We start from the raw sequence: 22,950 nt of genomic DNA, 5'->3' as shown, positions 1-22,950 counted from the left end.
CAACCACTTAGATTTTGCAAAGGAAGTCAAAAGATATGTTGTTTTGACTTGTCAATAACTTATTTTGTCTTCCTTTTTGTTGCAGAAGCATGTGCCACCGAATTCTCTCTCCCAAGATAGCTGGAAAGTTATGTGAAAGGTGAGAAAAACGGCTGTGCCACTTGCAGAAGAGAGAGGCAGATCCGAGTCTCGGATCCGACGGATAAAAAACGATATGAGCTCGGATCATTGTTGATCCGAGGCCTTTCTCTATGGATCCGAACTCGGATCCACTACTCCAGAAGTACAGATGAGGGCTCAAATTGCCCTTTGTGCACATGGATCCGAGCTTGGATCCGTGCTGATCAATTTTCAATTTTTTACTTCTTTCCTTCTTCTTCATTTTTGCTCCTAGTTTCTTTTGTACTTTTATCCTTTGAACGATCCTTACATTTCCTTCATCTCATGCATGAATTTCATATATCAATATCCTTCACAATTTCACAACATTAATGCGTTAATCATTCATTTATCAAGTTTTGAACACTTAAACAATATTTAAGCAATTATCACCAAAAAGAGTTCAAATATGGCTTTAATCTCCTCAAAACATACCAAAAGTTCATGCCAAACTTGTACAAAATGTATGTTAAATATTCACTTATCAAATTCCCCCACACTTGAATCATTGTTTGTCCTCAAGCAATTCACACAAAACTTACTACAATGATTCAAGAGATAAAATAATATATGTATTTTTTTCAAATTTAATTTGTCAAAACCTAGAAACCAATCATTATGCCAATTATCAAGTTACACTAAATACTCATAATATCAAATTAAAGAAAGATAATTATGCCTTAATTTCAACAAATTCAACTCAATATCTCATTCTAACCTAATTTCATTAATAAGTAATTCACATAGTCAATTTATGGTCTTTCTCATCATATATCCATCAAAATTTTCATAACTAAGAGGGATTTATTTATACTTCATTTTACTTAAATAGTGACAATGCCTTTTTACGTGAAAATTGACACTTTTAGGTGAAGATTCCCGGTTATTCAACATTTCACTTATTCAAATTGTTAAGCATACTCTTAATTCCAATACCTTTTTACACGAATGTCGACATTTGTAAATGCCAACCCCCGGTTACTCAGTATGTGAATCATTGGAGTAGAATAATAATATATATATATTTAATGGTAATATTTTCAAACTTCTCTCTGAGCATAATTACAGGATGAATCTGGCCTTGTTTTGACTATATCAATCACCTACTTATAAAATTAAGTAAAAATGAAAAATGTCATTAAACATGCGAAATTCTAAGCATAATTTTCCTTATTTAACTTAATATACTTTCTAAAATGTAAAAAATCCTAATTGCATGATAGGTTGCAATTTTATCATTTATTTTATTATTAATTTCCTCTATTACCTGACTTGATGTGGATTAATTATTAGATTCTACTCACTTTTCGTAATTTACATTTATTTCAGGGAGTAGAACAAAAATATCACAATCAAGACCAATTTGACAGTTATCAAGAAAGAGTTCAAGTAGCGGGCATCTAGGGACATTTTTGGAATATCAAACCGCAACCTTTCTCGGTAATTGGCCCGAAGACTGCATTAAAAAGGGGAGCCGAAGTCTTCTTTCTCCTGGAGGGGACTGGGCGGCGGACGCCGCACAGTAGCCATTAGAATAGGAGCAATAGCTTAGCTTTTGATTTCTCATCTTTTAGTTTAGTCTTGCTTTTGACTTTTCCTTGGGAGAATCTCTTTGTGGTTGTTTGTCCTACGTAGGTCTGGGGAGATTAAACAACTTTGACTTTTCCATTTTCCATTCTTGCGTAGTTTTCTCTCATATGCCTGGACAAGTAGAAACCATGGAATCAGTTGTTGCAACTTTGCTTTTCTTTCTTCCTTTGACGAATTGAATTTTCCCAATTCTTGGAGACAATGGCCACAATTGTTGCTGCAATTCTGTTTGGGTCTTTTTTATCCGGGATGAACTAAATCTCCTTTTCTAGTCAAGAAACAACGGAGGCCTTGGTTCGCCTAAAATTGTGAGATCGATTTAATTTTATCTTTTTCTTTTATTTATTAGTATTCGCATATTCCTTATTTGCAGTGCTTGTGATTATTTAATTAATTGATTGTCTTGGATCCAGATAATTAGTTGATTGGGTAGTCTATTGTCAATTAGGGCATTAAATTCGTAATTATTTAATTGCTCTAAAATAGTGACGACTGGCATGATTGGGTTCGTGTCAGGGGAATACGCGGGCTAATCTAAAATAACCCTGGTAGTGCGTTATTTGATTAGAAGAGGGCTCCTCTAATACGTAAGGCAATTGGAAAATTAAATTCTATGGGTGTACCTAGAATTATTTCTCAATTAGAGCAGTGATTAACGGGCATACCTTAATCATCGACACAGTAAGGAGGGGTTGACTGCCATCGCTTGTTTGGCAGTTATAACCTATTTATTAGTAAATAATTGGAATTGCCTTTGCTTATCGATGATCAATTAGGTGAACCATTGCTGAAGTTATTCCTTGGCTAGATCCTTAATTATCATTCATTTGATTTTAGTGATTTGTTATTTAATTTTTAGTAGCTTCTTAGATTTTATTTGAATTTCTTTTATTGTCACCTTCTGCATAAAAACACCCCCTTGTTACTGTGAATTTGAAAAGAAACAATTACTCCCAATCCCTGTGGATTCGACCCTGCTCACCACAATCTACAGAAATTACTTTTAGTTTGAGCAGGTTTTATTATTGCACAGGCTGACAACCTGTCAATTTTTGGCGCCGTTGCCGGGGACTGGTGTCAGATTAATTTGTTTCCTTTTGAGTTCATTTTGTTTTCATTTTTTATTTATTTATTTTTTTTTCTCTTCTTTTTTTTTGATATAGTTTATGGCTTCTAACACTCCGTATTTTGGTGATGTATTGGATTTTATTTCCGGGCAAGGCGATGAGATTTGTTTCTTTCCTGAGTTTGCATATGCAGAGGCACTAAAATCTATTAGAAAAAGAATGGCTGCTGCAACCTGTAAAATTTGTTATGCCAGGGATCATTCAACCGGTATGTGCCCCGAATATCAGGATAATCTGAGTGTCCCACTCAAAAAGTATGGAGATTTTTCACCCTGGTCTCAAACGTGGTATAACCCTAATCCAAACGGGTATGATCAAGGATGGTGGGATAACTCCAGTTATGATTATACAACAGGGCCAATGGATTTTCAACAGCAAGAGTCTCAACAACCATCGTCCATGTCAGGTATGTCTTTTCAGGAATTGGGTGAATTATTTATTAATACATACAAATTCCAACAGGAGACACAAATGAGGAATGAGATGACGAAAGATGCAACGAGTTATCTGGCAGATCAACTATGTCTATTGACATCCAGAATGAATCAATTGGCTTCTCAAATGGAAGAATTGCCCCTCGAAAACCATTGTTGATCTAGAAGAAAATGAGAGTGCAATTTGCTTGACTAGTGATGAGGAGATGCAAGAGTGTCAAAATGAGAAATCTACAGATGCAGATGAAAAAGAAGCTGCAAAAGAAGAAATGGAACCCCAACCGCAACCCATTCAAGTGAAAGAATCCAGTGAACAATCTCCAAATGCGGTGACATCTCCTCCACTCCTTCATCAATATTCTCCTAACTCTTACTCTTCAATTCCTGTTAACGAAATTGACTTTATTATACCAGACAATTTTGAATTTCATGACAGGAATAAATTAAGAGTGGCGATGGCGAGATATCTTGAACCAATAAATGCAAGTGAGGGAGGAGTGAATGGAGAATGCAAATTATCATCGACTCGTTTGGCGCCATTCACTAGTCCATGGAAGCCCGTAGCTCGTGTGCTCAAGGATTATTCTATTTACGAGGGTTATCAGGACTATATAGAGGATGAAGCAGTAAGACGAGCCACAAGATTTTATCCTCCATGAGCAAAACATGATAAAGTCTAGCCAAAGACATTAAAGAAAGGCGCTCCTTGGGAGGCAACCCAATTGTTCCTTTTAATTGTTTGTTCATTTTCGTGTGGTAGTTTAGATGTGCTCTCCTTGAATTCGACTGATTTTGGGTTTCAGTTTTCGTTTTTGCTGATTTATAGGTGCCCTTCAGTCATGACGCGCCCGCGTGGTGACGTGCATGAAGCTCCCGATCAGAAACTTCTGGGAGCTCTCTTGCCCTCATGACGCGCCCGCGTCACGTTCGCAGGAAAGGTAAGTATTCAAAGAAACTCAAGAACGATTATTGATTTCCTGTTAATCTCTACTTTTGAATTCCAAAAATAAATTTTGTCAATAAAAAAAAAAAGATGATATATGAAAAAAATTTTTAAAAAAAAAAAAAAAATTTTCAAGTAAGTAACAAGGAGAAAAAAAAAAGGGGGAGTCTTTCCCTGAAAAAAAAAAAAAAAACTTTTCTTTTTCCTTCTTTTTCTTTTCTTTCTTTCTTCTTCTTCCTTCTTTCTTTCCTCTCCCCTGTTCTCCTCTGGGTCGACCGAGACTCCCTCGCGCGCCTTCCTCTCTCCATCATAGCTCTATCGACACCCCCTCGCGCGACCAGCGTCGCGCCGCAAGCCACTCCACCTCGACGCGCGACGCCGCCGACCCTCGTTTCAACCGCAACCCCTCCCATCTCTCTCTCTCTCCTCGCGGCCCTCACTCTGCCCACAGCTCCACCGTGAGCTACCGCCGCCACCTCCACCCGAGCTCTACCTCGCGCGCAACCCAGCTGCTCTGCGCACGAAGCTCCACCACCACACGCCAGATTGCGCCACCACCAGCTCGATCTCACCGCAGCAGCGCCGCCCATCTCCCTCGCGCCGCCATCACAGCTCACCTGCCTCTCCACCGCAGCCGCTGCTGAAGTTCCCTCCGCTGTCTGCGCGCGCCACTCTAGCTCGCTGGTCCCTCTCTGCTCGCATAGCCAGCTCCGTCGCAGCTCCATCGCGAGCCAAAGCCGCCACCGAAGCACTTGGACGCTGCCAACAGCCCCAGCCAACCTCGCACGCTACTCTCTTCGGTGGAGGTATTTGGAATTTATTCCCCAATTTCTTAATATTCATTGGTGCTGTCTGGTTTCTCAATAATTGGTATTGTTGGCCGTTGGGGGTTATTTCTTCAATTGTGTGGTAAACCAGTGGTACTGGTTGTGATATTTGACCCAGATCTTGTTCATTCCTAGTTTGCCATACTCTTGAGAATATTTGTTGAACTTTTGGGTACATTTGTCGAGTTTTTGGGTGGGCTGGATTTGTGAATTGTCATTTGCTAATTGGGAGGCAGCTTTGCTTGTGTTTTGATTGTTACGATTCTCAAGTGTTGGCAGTGTTAGTTGTTATTTTGGTTTACCGGTGATTTGGTATTGGTAGTGTGCGATTCCTCTTCCATTATTTGCTACACCAGTGGTACTGGTGGAGTAACTGAAATTGAAATTTGGTACCTCCTCTCCTTAACACCCGCTTGCTTATTTGGAACGTATGTTGCTGGGATTGATGATTGGAATCAATTGAACTCTCTGTTGGGACTTTGAGTTGATTAATCCTGTTTTTTGTTTGTTGAATTGGGAGCCTGTGCTGCTTGATTTGCTTGTTGAGGGTGGTAGAATTTCGTTTAATTGTTGGGGACATCCTGGTGATTGGTTAATATTGCTATTTTTGGGACCATTGTTTGTGACCTCAGTGGCCGGGGTTCCCAACTGGTGGATTAGTACATACTTGGGACTATTGCTTTACTACTGCTTTGATCTGCTATAGCATTTGTTGAAATTTCTGGGGATATTTGTTGAAATTTTAGTTGGACCGAATTTACTTTTGACTGTAAGTTGGAGTTTTCATTACTTTGGGTCAGCCGTTAGAATTGTTTCATCAACTCTATGGGTGTTTTGACTCCACTAGATTAATTCTACTCTATTGGCTAACTGATTGGAAGCTGGAAGTTTGAGATTCAGTTGTTAATGTCAGAGTTTTCCAATACTATTGCTTGATTTGTTCACTTCTTGGGGCTCCTGCTACGGGTCAGTGCTGGGGGCCTTTGTTCAACTTTTGGGTGGAATTGTTGAGTTTTTGGGTGAGCTGAAATACTGTGATTGCTTGTTGAATTGGGGAGTTTCTATGACACTTGCTTGGCTTATTCATGTTGAGTGTATTTACTTGAAGTTTCTACTGTGATTTCGGTTGAGTTATCTCTGAATTGCCTGTTGACTTGGGAAACCTGTGCCACTTGCTTTGCTTGTCAAGGTTGGGTACATCCAATTGAATTGTTGGGCTGCATTAATTCTGCATTTGAGTAAATTAGGACCACTACTGATTATTGATTGCAATCGCTGCTTTGTTAGGACATTTGTATAGACCTTGGGTGCCTCACATGTACATTTTGTTGATTGGGTTTGCCATTTAAGTTGCTTCATTATCTGTGGGGTGCACCAATGGTACTGGTTGGGGTATTTTGACTAGATTTGGTAATTCTATCTGATTGGCTGTCTAATTGACAGCCAAGAACTTGTGACTGAATTGTTATTGTCAAATACCTCAACTCTCAATGTTGAAATTGCTGATTCTGAGTTAAGGCATTAACTGGCCAACTGGAGCTATTTGTTGAGATTTTGGGTGGACAGAGTTTTGCATTTGCTGGTTGAATTGAGTATGATGTCTCAGAACTTGGGCGCGTACTTCCACCACATTGGTTTCCTCCACCGTCCCCGCCTACCTCGTGGCCACTCAAAGAGGGAAGTTTCGTTGTCCTCTTCACTTTAATTGCTTTAATTCCTCCATTGAGGACAATGTAGAATCTAGGTGTGGGGGGGACAGTTATACTAGTTCTTTATTTTTAGTTTGTTATTTGTCCACCTCTCGTTCATTTTTTCTTCTTTTTAGTGATTGGCTCGTAAGTGCATGCCAAGGTTTGATGCTGGATTATTGCTTCTATTTCTACTTTTGCCAAGTTTTAATAATAAAGGGGTACCAAGTTAATGTGGTAATCCAAAAACGTCTCTTGGGTGAATATCAATGATTGTTTTACTCTTATAATTTTTGGTTAACTTTCCTAGGCATAGGGAATGATTATTGGCATTTTTAGTGAATTGGTCCGGTTATTAACTTTAGTTCTCCATGTTTGAAAATGAGGCTAGCTGATGCAAGTTTTCTTTTGGTTCTTGTGTTATATTGAGTTTTTGTGATTTTTAGCTATGAATAAATTTGACTGTACTCCGCTATTAATTACTACTGAGTAACCGGGGATCTGCACCTAAAAGTGTTGATTCTCGCGTCAAAAGATAGTAGTTTCTATGAGTACGTGGTCACGTGACGATAGAAGCTGAGTAACCGGGCTCCTTCATCTGGCCAATGTTGGAGTTCGCGTCAAAAGGCTCAAATGACTAGCGACTAAGTCATTTGTTACTATTAAAAAAAAGAATCAAAAAAAAAAGAAAAAAAAGAGAAAAGTAGAAAAAAAAAGTGAAAAAAGTGAAGGTTGTGTTAGTGTGTAATAAAAGTTAGCTTGCCGAATTATGGATTTAATGTTGAGATTTTGGTTAATAGTTGGACCATTTACTGATAAATGTTATGCGACATTCCTTTTTCTTAGATTAGTTAACCTGAAATTAGAGGAGTTTGTGGTTTAGAAGCTAACCAAAGTGATATTTCTTGGATCTTAATCACTGATGCTTGATTATTGTTTTTCTTGGTATCTTGGCAATTTGTGAGATAGAGCAATAGTCACTATCAAATATTGGTACTTGTTTGCTGTTCTCATGCTTGAGGACAAGCATGGTTTAGGTGTGGAGGGAATTGATAGGTTGCAATTTTATCATTTATTTTATTATTAATTTCCTCTATTACCTGACTTGATGTGGATTAATTATTAGATTCTACTCACTTTTCGTAATTTACATTTATTTCAGGGAATAGAACAAAAATATCACAATCAAGGCCAATTTGACAGTTATCAAGAAAGAGTTCAAGTAGCGGGCATCTAGGGACATTTTTGGAATATCAAACCGCAACCCTCCTCGGTAATTGGCCCGAAGACTGCATTAAAAAGGGGAGCCGAAGTCTTCTTTCTCCTGGAGGGGACTGGGCGGCGGACGCCGCACAGTAGCCATTAGAATAGGAGCAATAGCTTAGCTTTTGATTTCTCATCTTTTAGTTTAGTCTTGCTTTTGACTTTTCCTTAGGAGAATCTCTTTTTGGTTGTTTGTCCTACGTAGGTCTGGGGAGATTAAACAACTTTGACTTTTCCATTTTCCATTCTTGCGTAGTTTTCTCTCGTATGCCTGGACAAGTAGAAACCATGGAATCAGTTGCTGCAACTTTGCTTTTCTTTCTTCCTTTGACGAATTGAATTTTCCCAATTCTTGGAGACAATGGCCACAATTGTTGCTGCAATTCTGTTTGGGTCTTTTTTATCCGGGATGAACTAAATCTCCTTTTCTAGTCAAGAAACAACGGAGGCCTTGGTTCGCCTAAAATTGTGAGATCGATTTAATTTTATCTTTTTCTTTTATTTATTAGTATTCGCATATTCCTTATTTGCAGTGCTTGTGATTATTTAATTAATTGATTGTTTTGGATCCAGATAATTAGTTGATTGGGTAGTCTATTGTCAATTAGGGTATTAAATCCGTAATTGTTTAATTGCTCTAAAATAGTGACGACTGGCATGATTGGGTTCGTGTCAGGGGAATACGCGGGCTAATCTAAAATAACCCTGGTAGTGCGTTATTTGATTAGAATAGGGCTCCTCTAATACGTAAGGCAATTGGGAAATTAAATTCTATGGGCGTACCTAGGATTATTTCTCAATTAGAGCAGTGATTAATGGGCGTACCTTAATCATCGACACAGTAAGGAGGGGTTGACTGCCATCGCTTGTTTGGCAGTTATAACCTATTTATTAGTAAATAATTGGAATTGCCTTTGCTTATCGATGATCAATTAGGTGAACCATTGCTGAAGTTATTCCTTGGCTAGATCCTTAATTATCATTCATTTGATTTTAGTGATTTGTTATTTAATTTTTAGTAGCTTCTTAGATTTTATTTGAACTTCTTTTATTGTCACCTTCTGCATAAAAACACCCCCTTGTTACTGTGAATTTGAAAAGAAACAATTACTCCCAATTCCTGTGGATTCGACCCTGCTCACCACAATCTACAGAAATTGCTTTTATTTGAGCAGGTTTTATTATTGCACAGGCTGACAACCTGTCATTGCATAATAACTAATTCCAAGCCAAATGAGGACTAAACCTTCCCAAAATACATATAACATTTTATCCAATAGAAGAATTAGGCACTTAAAATTGAACATTTTGGCCATTATTTGAATGAAATATTGAAAAAAATTTTAGAAAAATTTTGACAGAGTTTTCCTATATAAAAGGACAAAACTCCTTGCCAACAGCCAAAAGTTCAAGAAAATTGTCCTTATAACAATATTTCCAAATATGATTCCAACATTTCTAAGCTGTAAACAACTAAAATCATGCATTTCAAAACATAATCATCCCATAAGATAAAGTAATCCTCCCCCACACTGAAAATTCACAATGTCCTCATTGTGGAAGAGATAAAAGAAACTAGTACTCCCCTATAAAAAAAATGGTGATGTACGTTGAAGCGACGAACCTCACAAACATCCAATTTGTACTAGTCTACATGAGGAAATACATAGCCATGAAGAGGTGAGACCATTCCAAAAGCGTTAATAAATCCAGGAAAATAACAAAAAGGTAGCACCAATTCTAAAAAAAATAAAACTAAATGAAAGCTGAAAATGGAGTAAATTATGTCGAGGGTCGCCAAGCTCTGTTTCTTCATTACCACCACCCGTCTCACAATATTCATGCTCCTCGTCGGTCCTTGGCTCAGGAATCGGAGTAGGTGAGGGGCGGATATGGAAATGATCCTCCATCGCCCGAAGACGGCGATCATATCTATCTAATCGCTCTGTCATCCGTCGCTCCGTTTGATCGATTCGCTCTATGACCCTCGTCTCCATACAATAGATGGCATTAAGGATTTCCTGCCATTTCGATCTCGGAGGAGGTGGTGGTTGTGGAATGGGAGAAGGGAGAGTCTGCTGCGCCTCCGTCTCTTGAGCTTCCTGTTGTGGTTCAATGTGAGGTGGAGGCTGAGCGGAAGTCGATGCTTCTCCAACATCCTGCACCAAAGAAGCTCCAAAATCCGTAGGGATACCCAAAGATTTGAGTATCGAGGCATTGACCTCCTCGGCGGACCTAGTAACAAACGCTCGTTCGGCTCCAAGAGGAACCTTGAACTTCTCAAAAATAAGGGAGAGCAGGCAAGGGAACCCAAAACAAGTTTCGCCGGCTCTCATGCGAGCTGTGGTCCGCATGTAACTGATGATGATGCTGGGCAAAGGACTTCCAGTAAGCTGCCCACCCATACCATGCATCATCTTATCTAGGAAGTATAGGTCACTATTGCGGAGCTCCCGTTTTCCACTCCATTTTGGTACCACATTGAAGGTGAAGAGATAGAAGATCAGGTGGTATCTATGCTCGAAAGAGTTGGCATATAAGGTGAGCTTTTTCGAACTGCCTCGCTCACGGGACTAACCCTTAAGACGTGCCACAGCTTCTCCCACTTGCCATGGGTCACGTGCCTTGAATTCTTTGGTTAATTTGACATCTTCTCCTTCGTTCTTGAGTTTGGCGATTTGGGCGACTTTATCCCGAGTGAGAGCCACTCTCTTGCCTCGAACCCAAGAGACGATGAAGTTGCCACTGTGGCTCTGTTTCTCTTCTTCATTGGCGTAGAATTCCCGGACCAGATTAGGATAGTAATGCTTGGGCAACTGTAGAATATCCTTCCATCCAAGTCGCTTGAATGCTGTGGAGATCTTGTAGTGGTCGTCCACCTCCGGTGCCAAATATTTTTCAATAATGATTTCTTTGTCTAAACCACCCTCGTACCACTGTTGATTGTCGAGTGAAGCGAATCGCGTGGTATCATAGTTTGGGGACGGCTCGTCGCGGCTAGTAGACGCAGTCTTCTGGCGAGAGCGAGATGGGGACTGAGGTGAAGAGGATTCCTCAACTGGTGACTCCTCAAGTGAAGGAGTTCGTTCCTCACTCGAAGAAGGTGTAGGAGTACGAATACGAGCCCTTCTTGTGCGAGCCATAGTATTTTTGGGCATTAAATGCACATCAAATAAGTCGCTTTTTCTTCAAATGCACCTCCAATATCGATGTTGAAACTCGGTACCTCCTACAAACAAATGAAGAGCAAATTATCCGGTTGGCCACTAAACTTTTGCAATCGTCGAGTTTTGGTCACTCAACTATTAAAAGTCTGATTTTGGCCACTAAAGCGCATAAAAGTGAGACGCGAGGCCTTTCTGTTAGATTTAGCCATTAATTTCATCGATGTGTCTGTCCGCACGATTTTCAATACAAAAGACAAGGACAATTTAGAACCTGAGAGTAGCATTCACGCTACTCTCCTCACTACCCTAACTAGTCCGCTCCCACTACCACTACTCCCCTTCTTCCTCCACCCCCTCCTCCTACACAGAGTGGAGATCCGCCAGAGCCACCTACTACACCGCCACGGAACCGGGAGACCCGGTTGGTAGGGCTTGTGGTTATGGGGACCTGGAGAAAATGGGATACGAGAAAGCCACAGCTGCACTCAGTACAGTCCTGTTTGCAAAGGGTCAGATCTGTGGAGCTTGCTTTCAAGTTAGGTGTGTTGAGGACCTGAGATGGTGTATTCCTGGGACTTCCATTATTGTTACTGCGACTAACTTTTGTGCTCCGAATTATGGGTTTGAAGCTGATGGTGGAGGACATTGTAATTTCCCTAATGCACATTTTGTACTTCCCATTGAAGCTTTTGAGAAAATTGCCATTTGGAAAGCTTCTAATATGCCCATTCAGTATCGCAGGTATTGAGTTTGTGTGCTTATTCTTTAGCTGAATTCTTCTTTTCTTTCCTGCTATTTTTTTTTTCTCTGAGCTAGAGTTACTCGTGTAATGGTATATTTGTAGCTGCATCTATTTTTCAGGCCTATTCTGTAAACAATTTTTTTTTTAATTTTATAAATAGTTGGTAAAGTAATCTTTATTAGCTTTATACAACAAGAAGAAAAAGGTCTATTTTCAACTTCCTAAATTGACCCTGCATTTTGTATTGGAAATCGAGCAAACGGACACATCGATGAAGTTATCGGCTAAATCTAACAGAATGGTCTAGCATCTCGTTTTTATACATTTGAGTGACCAAAACCAGATTTTTAATAGTTGAGTGACCAAAACTCGACGATCGCAAAAGTTTAGTGGCCAACCGGATAATTTGCTCAACAAATGAAATATATATAATTAGTCAATTTCATCACACCAAAATTTAAGAAATTCATAAAAAATACACAATTACAATATTATTATTGGGTTGCCTCCCAACAAGTGCTTTGTTTAGAGTCGTTAAACTCGACTCTCCTATAGGTTCTTTAACTCTCCATTGTGTTTCCTAAGGAGTAAATCACTCCTTTAGGAACCTTTTCTCCAGCCAAATAGGGTTTCAATCATTGACCATTTATTTTGAATGGGGCATCATTTTCTCTTTTTATTTCCACCGCTTCATAAGGAAATGTGCGAACTATTTCAAATGGTCCGGACCATCATGACTTCAGTTTTTTCGAGAATAATTTAAGTCTTGACTTAAACAATAACACCTTTTGCCCTTCTTCAAAATGCTTAGGAAAAATATGTTTGTCATGCTAGAATTTTACTTTTTCTTTGTAAATCTTTGCATTCTCATACGAGGTCAATCGCAATTCTTCAAATTCGTTCAACTCGAACATTCTCTTTTCACCTGCAGATTTAAAATCAAAATTAATAGCCTTAATAGCCCAATAAGCTCTATATTCTATTTCTACAGGTAAATGACACGCTTTCCTATAAACAACCTTATATGGAGACATTCTCAACGACGTTTTAAATGCCGTTCTATACGCCCACAAAGCATATTCAAACTTGTTTGACTAATCCTTTTTCGATCGGTTGACAGTTTTCTCCAAAATGATTTTGATTTCCCGATTGGCCAATTCCGCTTGACCATTGGCTTGAGAATGATACGGAAGTGGCTTTTTATGCCTACATCCATATTTAAGTAACAAAGTGTCAATAATTTTATTGCAAAAATGCTTACCTTCATCGCTTATTATTGCCTTTGAGACTCCAAACCTATAAAATATGTTTCGTTTAAGAAATTTAAGCACAACTTTAGCATCATTAGTTTGTGAAGAAATGGCCTCCACCCATTTAGAGACATAATCGACTGCTAAAAGGATGTACTTATTATTATATGAGTTAGGAAATTGTCCCATAAAATCAATACCCCAAACGTCAAATAGTTCAACTTCCAAATATATAGTCAGAGGCATTTTATTCTTTCTTGAAATATTGCCAGTTCTTTGGTATTGATCACAGTTTTTAACCCAATTTCTAACATTTCGGTACATAATAGGCCAATAAAATTCAGATTGTCATATCTTGGCTATAGTTTTAGTTGTACTAAAATGACCTCCCATTTCAAGGGTATGACAATGTATTAAAATATATATACCTCTTCTTCCGGAACACATCTTCTAATTATTTCATCTGCACAATATTTGTAAAAGAATGGTTCTTCCCAAAAATAATGTTTAGCATCATATAAGAACTTTTTCCTTTGGTAAGAATTCAAATCACTTGGTATCACTCAACTAACTACAAAGTTAATTAGATTAGCATACCATGGTGACTTACAAATTGTCATTAAAAACTCATATGGAAATTCTTCTTTAATAGATGAATGGTCTTCTTGAGGCATGTTCTTCAGTCTAGAAAGATGATCAGCGACTAAGTTCTCAGATCCTTTTTTATCTTTGATCTCCAAATCAAATTCCTGCAATAATAAAATTCATCGAATTAGTCGAGATTTTGCATCTTTCTTATTTAAGAGATATTTGAGTGCTGCATGGTCGGTATAAATGATAACTTTAGATCCTACTAAATACGATCTAAACTTATCCAATACAAATATCACTGCTAGCAACTCCTTCTCTGTTGTTGCATAGTTAACTTGTGGTTCATTTAGCATTTTACTTGCATAATAAATAACATGAAGTCGCTTATCATGTTTTTGCTCAAGAACAGCTCCAACTGCAAAATCACTTGCATTACATATCAATTTGAATGGTAAGCTCCAATCCGATGATGCTATTATAGGTGCGGAGATAAATTCCTTCTTCAACTTATTGAAAGCAAATAAGCACTCATCATTAAAGTAAAAAGGAACATCTTTTGCAAGTAATTCACATAAAGGTTTAGCAATCTTGGAGAAATCCTTAATAAACCGTTGATAAAATTTCATGTGTCCAAAAAAGCTGCGAATGCCTTTCACATTGGTAGGTGGAGGCATTCTCTCAATAACCTCTATTTTGGCTTTATCTACCTTAATATGTTTCAAAAAAATTTTGTGGCCTAGAACAATACCCTCACAAATCATGAAGTGACAGTTTTTTCAATTGAATACAAGGTTTGTTTCTTCACATCTCTGCAAAATTAAATCTAAATTGTTAAGACAATGTTCATAAGTAGATCCAAATACAGAAAAATCATCCATGAAGATTTTTATAATTTTCTCATTAAAATCATAGAAAATTGCCATCATGCATCGTTGGAAGGTGGCCGGTGCATTGTACAGTCCAAAAGGCATTTTTCGAAATGCAAAAGTGCCGTAAGGACAAGTGAATGTGATTTTCTCTTGATCTTTCGATGCAATGACTATTTGATTATATCCTGAAAAATCATTCAAGAAACAATAAAATTCATATCCGATCAATTTTTCTACCATTTGATCAAGAAAAGGAAGATAAAAGTGATCCTTTCTAATAGCTGCATTTAGTTTTCTATAATCAATACAGACTCGCCACCCAACCACAATTCTAAATGGAATCATTTCATCATTGTTATCACGTATTATGGTTATCCCCCCTTTCTTTGACACTACATGAATAGGAGAAATCTAAATACTATCAAAAATTGAAAAAATTATAACTGCATCCAACCATTTAAGGATTTCTACTCTTACCACTTCTTTCATATTTGGATTTAACCTTCTTTGAATTTCAACCATCAGCTTAGAATTTTCTTCTAATAAAATCCGGTGCATACAAATAGTTGGACTAATTCCCTTGATATCAAAAATCGTCCATCCTATAGCCTTTAAATGCTTCTTCAAAACACGTAAGAGTTTGTCTAGTTGTTTCTCATCTAGTGCTGCATTGACAATTACCAGCAATGTCCCTTTTTCTCCAAGAAATGCATATTTGAGGTGTTTAGGCAGTAGTTTAAACTCAAGCCGTGAAACTTACTCACACGATGGTGGAGGTAGCCCTTTGCTCAGTCCTAACTCCTCATATGATTTTCTCCTCTTGTAAGGAACCTGTGTCTGCAAAAATTCAGTCATTTTTTCAACTTGTTCTTCTTGTAAGCCTATACCATTAAGACAAAATTCAAGAGAATCATCATCAAGATTAACTTGACTCATCTCTAATGCCAATTCATTACATATGTCAACAGAATAAACATGATCGGTAAAAGAGGGATACTTCTCCACTTTACTCAAATCAAATTTCACTTCTTCTTCACCAATTTGGAACTTGAACTTACTTTTAATAGCTATTACTGTACCTGCGGTGGTCAGAAATGGTCTATCAAGTATAATGGGTACATTGACATCTTCCTCCATATCTAAAACAACAAAATCAACAGGAATAATGAATTTCTGCACTTTAATGAGCACATTCTCTAATATGCCCATTGGATGTCTAATTGACCTGTCAGCCAATTGCAAGAAAATGTTAGTACATTTTAACTCTTTCAACCCCAATTGCCTAGCCACAGTTAAAGGGATCAATGAAACACTCGCACCAAAGTCACATAATACTTTAGAGAATTCTACATTACCAATAGTGCAAGAAATTGTAAAACTCCCTGGATCTTTCAACTTTGGTGGCAATTTATTTTGTATAATGGCACTACATTCTTCCGTTAATGCAATTGGCTCACTATCTACTAATTTCTTTTTCTTAGTCATTATCTACTTGAGAAACTTTGCGTATGAAGGAATCTGCAAAATAGTATCAACAAAAGGAATGTTAATATGTAATTGTTTGAAAATGTTGACAAACTTCTCAAATTCTTTGTCATTTCTCGAAAGCTTCAATTTTTGCGGAAATGGCATTGGTGGAGGAATTGGTGTTATATTTCCAATTTGTGGTTCATTTTCTTCCATCTTTTCTTTTCCTTTGATTTTCTTGCCATCTTCTCCTAATTCATTCAACTGCTTATTTTCTCTTTTTTTTTTTTAAATTCTCTTTCACTTTCAACTATAAGTTTCTCCCCCACTTCCTTACCACTACGGAGGGTTATGTCCTTCACATGTTCTCTTGGATTCACTTCAATCTTATTAAGTAAGTCCCCTTGGTTGCGATTGTTGACCGCATTAGCTATTTGCTTCAATTGGACTTCGATATTTCGATACATATTAGTGAGTTGGTCCATCATTCCTTCAATTCTTTCAAACCGTTGAGTAGTGGCACTGGCTAACTTTTCAATTTTATCATTTGATACATTTGCCAGCTTCTCAATTGCCAATTCTTAAGCTGGTTTAGACTCTAGAATTGGTTGCTTCGGTTGAAAATCCGGTGGATTAACTGGTCTTTGTTGGTTTCCTTGATCCTTTCATCCAAAGTTTGATTACGCCATCCTGGATTATAGGTATTAGAGTATGGATTGTTTTGGGGTGGACTGTTGTAATTGTTAAGATATTGAACCTGTTCGCTGTTAGAACACATAGAATCATCATGATCTTCGCTGCAAGTAGTACAACATGCGACAATTACTCCTTGATTAAAGTTAGAACCAACATGCCTATTAAGCATCTTAACCACATTATCCATCTTTGTACTTAACATATTCAAGGTATCTACTTCAAGCATACCCACGGTTCTCCTCGTATTACCTCGTTCGTTGGCCCATTGGTAGTTGTTAGCAGCCATTTCTTCAATCAATTGTTGAGCTTCCTCGGCTGTCTTTCCCATCAATGCTCCTCCCGTTGCCACATTTACATGCGTCTTTGTTGGATAGATGAGATCATTGTAAAATGTTTGGGCCACTAGCCAATCTGGTAAACCATGATGAGGACATCTTCGTTGTAATTCCTGATAGCACTCCCAAACTTTGTACAATGTCTCTCCTTCCTGTTGAGAGAAACTAGTTATATTCATTCTTAGTCTAGCAGTTTTTCCAGGTGGAAAGATTTATTGAGAAAAACATTAGTTAATTTAGCCCAAGTAGTAAAAGTGTTCGGAGGATGAGATTGTAGCCAAACCTTGGCCTTGTCCCTTAGTGAAAATGGAAACAATCGAAGTTTAATTGCATCATCACTAACACCATTAAACTTAATTGTATCACAAATTTCAAGAAATGTTGGCAAGTGAGAATTTGGATCTTTGGTAGCATTACCTCCATATTGAGATTGTTGTACCATTTGAATCAGTGATAGTTTAATCTCAAAATTATTAGCATTTACCGTTGACCTTGTGATACTAGTTTGAGAACCTTGTGTTCCCAGTAAAGTAAAATCTCGTAATGGTGAATCCCTCAAATTTCTGCTATGTCTTGTACAAGATGATTACAGTGAAATCTTCAAGTGCTTTCTCAAGAACTTCTAACTAGAGAGAAAAATTGTTACTAGAAGATAAACTAGCTACCTCCGGTCCCTTTGGCTTCTTCCTTGTGTTTCTGCATAAAAGGTGGTAGAAAGACACTTTTTCTTCTTAATGATTTCAACCACTCAGATTTTGTAAAGAAAGTCAAAAGATATGTTGTTTTGACTTGTCAATAACTTATTTTGTCTTCCTTTTTGTTGCAGAAGCACATGCCACCGAATTCTCTCCCCCAATATAGTTGGAAAGTTGTGCGAAAGATGAGAAAAATGACTGTGCCGCTTGCAGAAGAGAGAGACAGATCCGAGCCTCGGATCCGAGGGGTGAAGGATGATTCGAGCTCGGATCATTGCTGATCCGAGGCATTTCTCTATGGATCCGAGCTCGGATCATCTGACCTCGGATCCACTACTCCAGAAGTACAGACGAGGGCTCGGATTGCCCTTTGTGCACATGGATCCGAGCTCGGATCCGTACTGGTCAATTTTCAGTTTTTTACTTCTTTTTTTTTCTTCATTTTTGCTCCTAGTTTCTTTTGTACTTTTATCTTTCAGATGATTCTTACATTTCCTTCATCTCATGCATGAATTTCATATATCAATATCCTTCACAATTTCACAACATTAATGCGTTAATCACTCATTTATCAAGTTTTGAACACTTAAACAATATTTAAGCAATTGTCACTAAAAAGAGTTCAAATATGGCTTTAATGTGGCGGCCCCACTTCTCCCTAAGGCGAACCATAGGGTTGGCGGGTCGCCTGCCTAACTCTCGCTAGGACTCACGCACTCTAGTAACTAATTTCACCAAATATAAATCGAAAATAAACCTTACTTCTCGAGCAAGTCACGTACTTAAATAATTCATACAATTCAACTTATACAGCCCAAAACACAATTCCAAGTACCAACGAAAACGTCGAGTTTAGTATACTTAAATTCAACTTAATTTACAATTTAAAGTTCTTAATCCAGGGCACAGAAGCACCACAGGATTCATATTCTCCCAAAAATACAAAAAAAAATCATCCAAAAGATACTAACGTTTCCAAAAGTACAATTACAAAAGTGGGCATTCAAAATATAACATTTCTGTTCTAGTTCTCCAAGACTTCATGCATTTCAGAACCTGTCAAGGAAAACAATTTGGAAGGGATGAGCCAATAGCTCAGTGGTGCCTCGAAACATGCAATTCACATAAGGCAATTTAACAAGTGCAAATAGACAATTAAGCACTTAACAATTTAAGAAAGCGAAATAACATGACAAGAAAAGGATACGGGGCTCTCAGGAGCCAAAGTCCACGCACTTGATCAGAAAATTTATAGTAGTTGACACTCCGTCAACTTTCACTACCTAAACTCCATGTAGACATTTTCCCTAATCTACACATCTCCTAGCAACGTCTTCCCCCTTATTTTCGGGCCCGACTCCAACACGAATTTTGCAAGCACTTTTACCAAGACGGCAGAGAGGTACCTCCCACTGCAATAGAGCGTGGTACGTGCATCCGTTTGGTTTATTTAGTCGACGAGACCACGCTCCAATCGACATTGCAACACTTGTACTTGTGATATTTCACGCAATCACATAGCATGTAACATTTCATGATATCTCTAGCAAGTACTTTTAACAAGTAGTTCAACTAGCAGTTAAACACGATTCATGCAAGAGACACTCACCTCAAGTGAAGTGTCTAGAATTCCAATCTTTGATTGAGATTGTGCTTTTCACCAACTCCTAGAATCATACAAATAATTCACATAAATTTCCACTTTTGAGTTGGCGAATTTAACTCGAGTCAACTAGCATTTAATTTCACTCAAAATCCCAAACTAGTATTAATCATTTTCTCAAAGTGAAATCCACAAATCGAGTGAAATTAAATTTTGAGGTTTCTTTAAAACCCAAACACTTGCTAAATTCGTCAAATATTCCAACATCCAAATTCTAGAATCATATAAGCCATTTAACACTAATTTGGTGTCACAAGTTGAGAAAAATCACATTTAAACAATTTAGAGGAATTTTCCCCTCAAATTTTTCCCAAACATATCTTGGGAAATTCCTTTAAGAGGCAATCATATAAACCAAGTAAAACTAGTCGTTAGAATTTCTATAAAATAGAAACTCCTTAAGTTTGCCAAATTCCACGACCAATTCAGTCCAATGTTTTTCATGAAGGCAAAAACTTGAGTTTTTAGGAAAATTTCCAGATTTGACAAATTCCTCAAAATAGGGCATTTGGTCTAATAAAATTCAAGGTTATCAACTCAAAATGGACCTAGTAACAACGGTTAATGCTAGAAAACATTTTCGGGACAACTTTGGTCCACATTTACCCACAATGAAATCCAAACATCAAACCATTTCTAATTTCAAACAAAAATTCTGTTTTGGTATCTTCTTGAAGAATAAGATTTTGGTCCACTTTTTGGACGTAACCTCTACTAGATTTTTGTCCCAAATTGAGCTATACAAACCCCTTAATTAATACACAAATCATTTGAGCTCAAGTTATCGTGAAAACAGTTCACAATTATCATTCAAAGCTGGAAAAATTTCAGGTGCATTCGGTAGCAAGTAGTCCATTTCCCCTTCAATTTATCCAAAATTTTTCAACTACCCAAAAGCTACATTTTCACCCAAACAATACTACCCATATAGGTTAACATGTATACAGCCCAAGTAGTTCAAAAATTTGTCAAAATTGACCCCCAAAATTCAACTAAAATCTGAAAAATTTCCAGAATCTTTGTACAACATATACCTTCCTTTTCCTTCAATTCCTCAACATCATTTCAACTACGAAAGTGGTGCATTTTTGCTCAAATGACCATAGACATTCAGCTTAACATTTACACAATCCATGAAGCTCAATTTCTTGTCAAGAATCAGATAAAAAACTCGAACACAAACTGGGAAAATTTGGACAGTTTGGTTCAACAGCAGAGCAGTTTTCGTTTTTTGGTCACATCTCATTCAATTCAACTTAGATTTGAGCATGGTTGGTAGCGTTGGAAACTACACTCATAGGGATACAATTTTTCAGAAGAAATTGTTTTAAAATTCTACTCATAACTAGCTCGAAATCTGGCAACAAAGTGCAGCTCATATCCTGGCTTCCAGTGAACCAGTGGAGCAGGACAGGTGACTTTAAAAGACTGCCACGGTTCACTCAGGTGGAACCAGGACGTGAATTTTACACCATTGGAAAGCTGGAAGAGTCTAGTTTCTAATGGCGCTAACGGCACTCAATTTCGACGTCGGAGGGCAGAGTTATGATCGAAACAAAATGGCTGCCTGAGCCATACGGGAAAAATTTCTAGATTTTGCTGGTTTTGGAATTCATCACCTTTGGTCAACCAAACCTCAATATCTTTCAATGAAACTTTACACACAAATCCAAAAACACATAAACATCAAATACAAGCCGTTAAAACCTCAGAATTTCGCATGAAAAAGGTCGGTCTTGGCAGGGACAGAATCGGAACTTTTGCTTCAAGAGCTCAATGAAGTTTCTAGCAATAATGCACCTTTAATCTACTTCCTTAAGCACTAATTCAACAATAAAACCATCAACACAAAACACACATATAAACACATAAAACACCTCTAGCTTCATCAATCATTAGCTTAGAGGTTCAGCAACCCAACAAGTTTTACCAACGCAAGTTAACATTTCAAGAACCACAAGCTGCAAAATCTGAAATTTTTGGCTAAGGTGCTAAGCTGGAGTTTGTTACCTTCAAGTGGGTTGTTTACTAGCTAAATGTATTGTCTAGTTCCTCAAGTTGCTCCTAGAACCACAGAGGATCAGCCGGCTCCCTTGCTCTCTGTTTCCCTCTCGATCTGGCCAGTCACCGCAGCAGCACAGCAGCGACTGAAGATGAAGAGGGCTGGGGTTCTGGGGTTTTTGGTGAGCTTGAGGTGGTTCTGTGATTGGTGGAAGGAAGAAATAGGAAGCTGGTTTTTCTCCTTCACCTTGGTCCGAACAACCCAGCAGTAGTAGCAGCGGCAGGAGCAGCGAGAGTAGCAGCAGCAACAACGATCCTCTCCTTCCTCTTGCTCGATCTGGACAGCAGCAAGAAGTGGAGGTGGAAGCTGAAAATGGAAGCTTGAAGACTGGGTGTGAGTGGCTGAAGATGAGAGGCTGTTGGAGCTTGGAAGGCAGCGGTTTCTGCTTCTTCTTGCAGCAGAGGAGCGGAAGTTTAGAGGGGTAAGAAAAGGGTGGTAGCTGGTGACAAGATGGGAGGAAAATTGGGGTAGTCTAGGGAGTAGTCTAATTGACTTTTGGGCATGCTAATAATGGTGGGAAATTTTTGAATTGAATCGCGTTTACGAGCGAGAATTTTATCTACTGGTAGGAATTCCCCATTTAACATATCCTCAGCTTAGTTGTACATTTTTATAACCTCTACATATCCCACATTTCAACTTAGGGCTACATTGCGCGTCAGTGCGCAAAAATTTACCCTAACGCTTAGTTGAACACGAACCGTCAAATAAATTTTTAAAAATTCATGTAAATTAAAATATAACATTTTTATAAGTGAAAACGTCATTAATAATATAAATACACATTATTAAATATAAATACATATTATTTAATAATTTCAACATTTAAATAATATTTTGATTTTAATTTTCAAAAATTAATGAAATTTTGAGATCCTCACATTTAATCTCCTCAAAACATACCAAAAGTTCATGCCAAACTTGTACAAAATATATGTTAAATATTCACTTATCAACTTTGGCGATGTCTCAGGGTCTTTTCTGGACCAATCCCAGACTCCATGTTCATCAAAAGTTACATCTCTGCTAACAATTACCTTCCATGTCTTTCGATTGAATAACTTATACCCCTTAGTCTCATGACTATATCAAATAAAAAACACTTCTCTGCTTTATCATCCAATTTTTTTCTCAAATGATCTAAAACATGCGCATATGCAAGACAACCAAATACCTTGAAGTGAGAAATATCCGGTTTCATACGAGTCCAAACTTCTCGTGGAGTCTTTCCAAAATTGCATCTAGTAGGACACCTGTTCAAAACATAAATAACACAATATACTGCTTCTACCCAAAGGGATTTACGAATACCTTTGGAGTGCATCATAGATCTCACCATGTCCATCACAGTTCTATTCTTCCTTTCTGCTACACCATTTTGC

The 22,950-nt window shown here is 37.9% G+C and overlaps 1 long non-coding RNA gene, 1 other non-coding gene and 1 pseudogene across 2 annotated transcripts; 1 reads left to right on the top strand and 2 right to left on the bottom strand.

Moving 5' to 3' along the window:
• The window catches only part of LOC140016893 (uncharacterized), a 174,315-nt pseudogene extending 156,725 nt beyond the window's left edge, over positions 1-17,590 (bottom strand).
• Positions 17,230-17,336, top strand: LOC113719636 (small nucleolar RNA R71). The gene has a single exon (XR_003454944.1). It is a non-coding gene; the product is annotated as a small nucleolar RNA R71 (small nucleolar RNA).
• A 994-nt stretch (positions 17,591-18,584) lies between the features above and the next one.
• LOC140021464 (uncharacterized) lies at positions 18,585-22,038 on the bottom strand. The gene is made up of 2 exons (XR_011825264.1): positions 21,517-22,038; positions 18,585-18,899 (listed from the first exon to the last, which is right to left on the bottom strand). It is a non-coding gene; the product is annotated as an uncharacterized lncRNA (long non-coding RNA).
• Between the last annotated feature and the right edge of the window lie 912 nt (positions 22,039-22,950).

The sequence above is a fragment of the Coffea arabica genome, chromosome 1e (assembly GCF_036785885.1).
Source record: "Coffea arabica cultivar ET-39 chromosome 1e, Coffea Arabica ET-39 HiFi, whole genome shotgun sequence".
Lineage (NCBI taxonomy): Eukaryota > Viridiplantae > Streptophyta > Magnoliopsida > Gentianales > Rubiaceae > Coffea > Coffea arabica.
The sequence above is the reverse complement of the archived record's forward strand: the minus strand, read 5'-3'. Positions and strand labels throughout refer to the sequence as shown.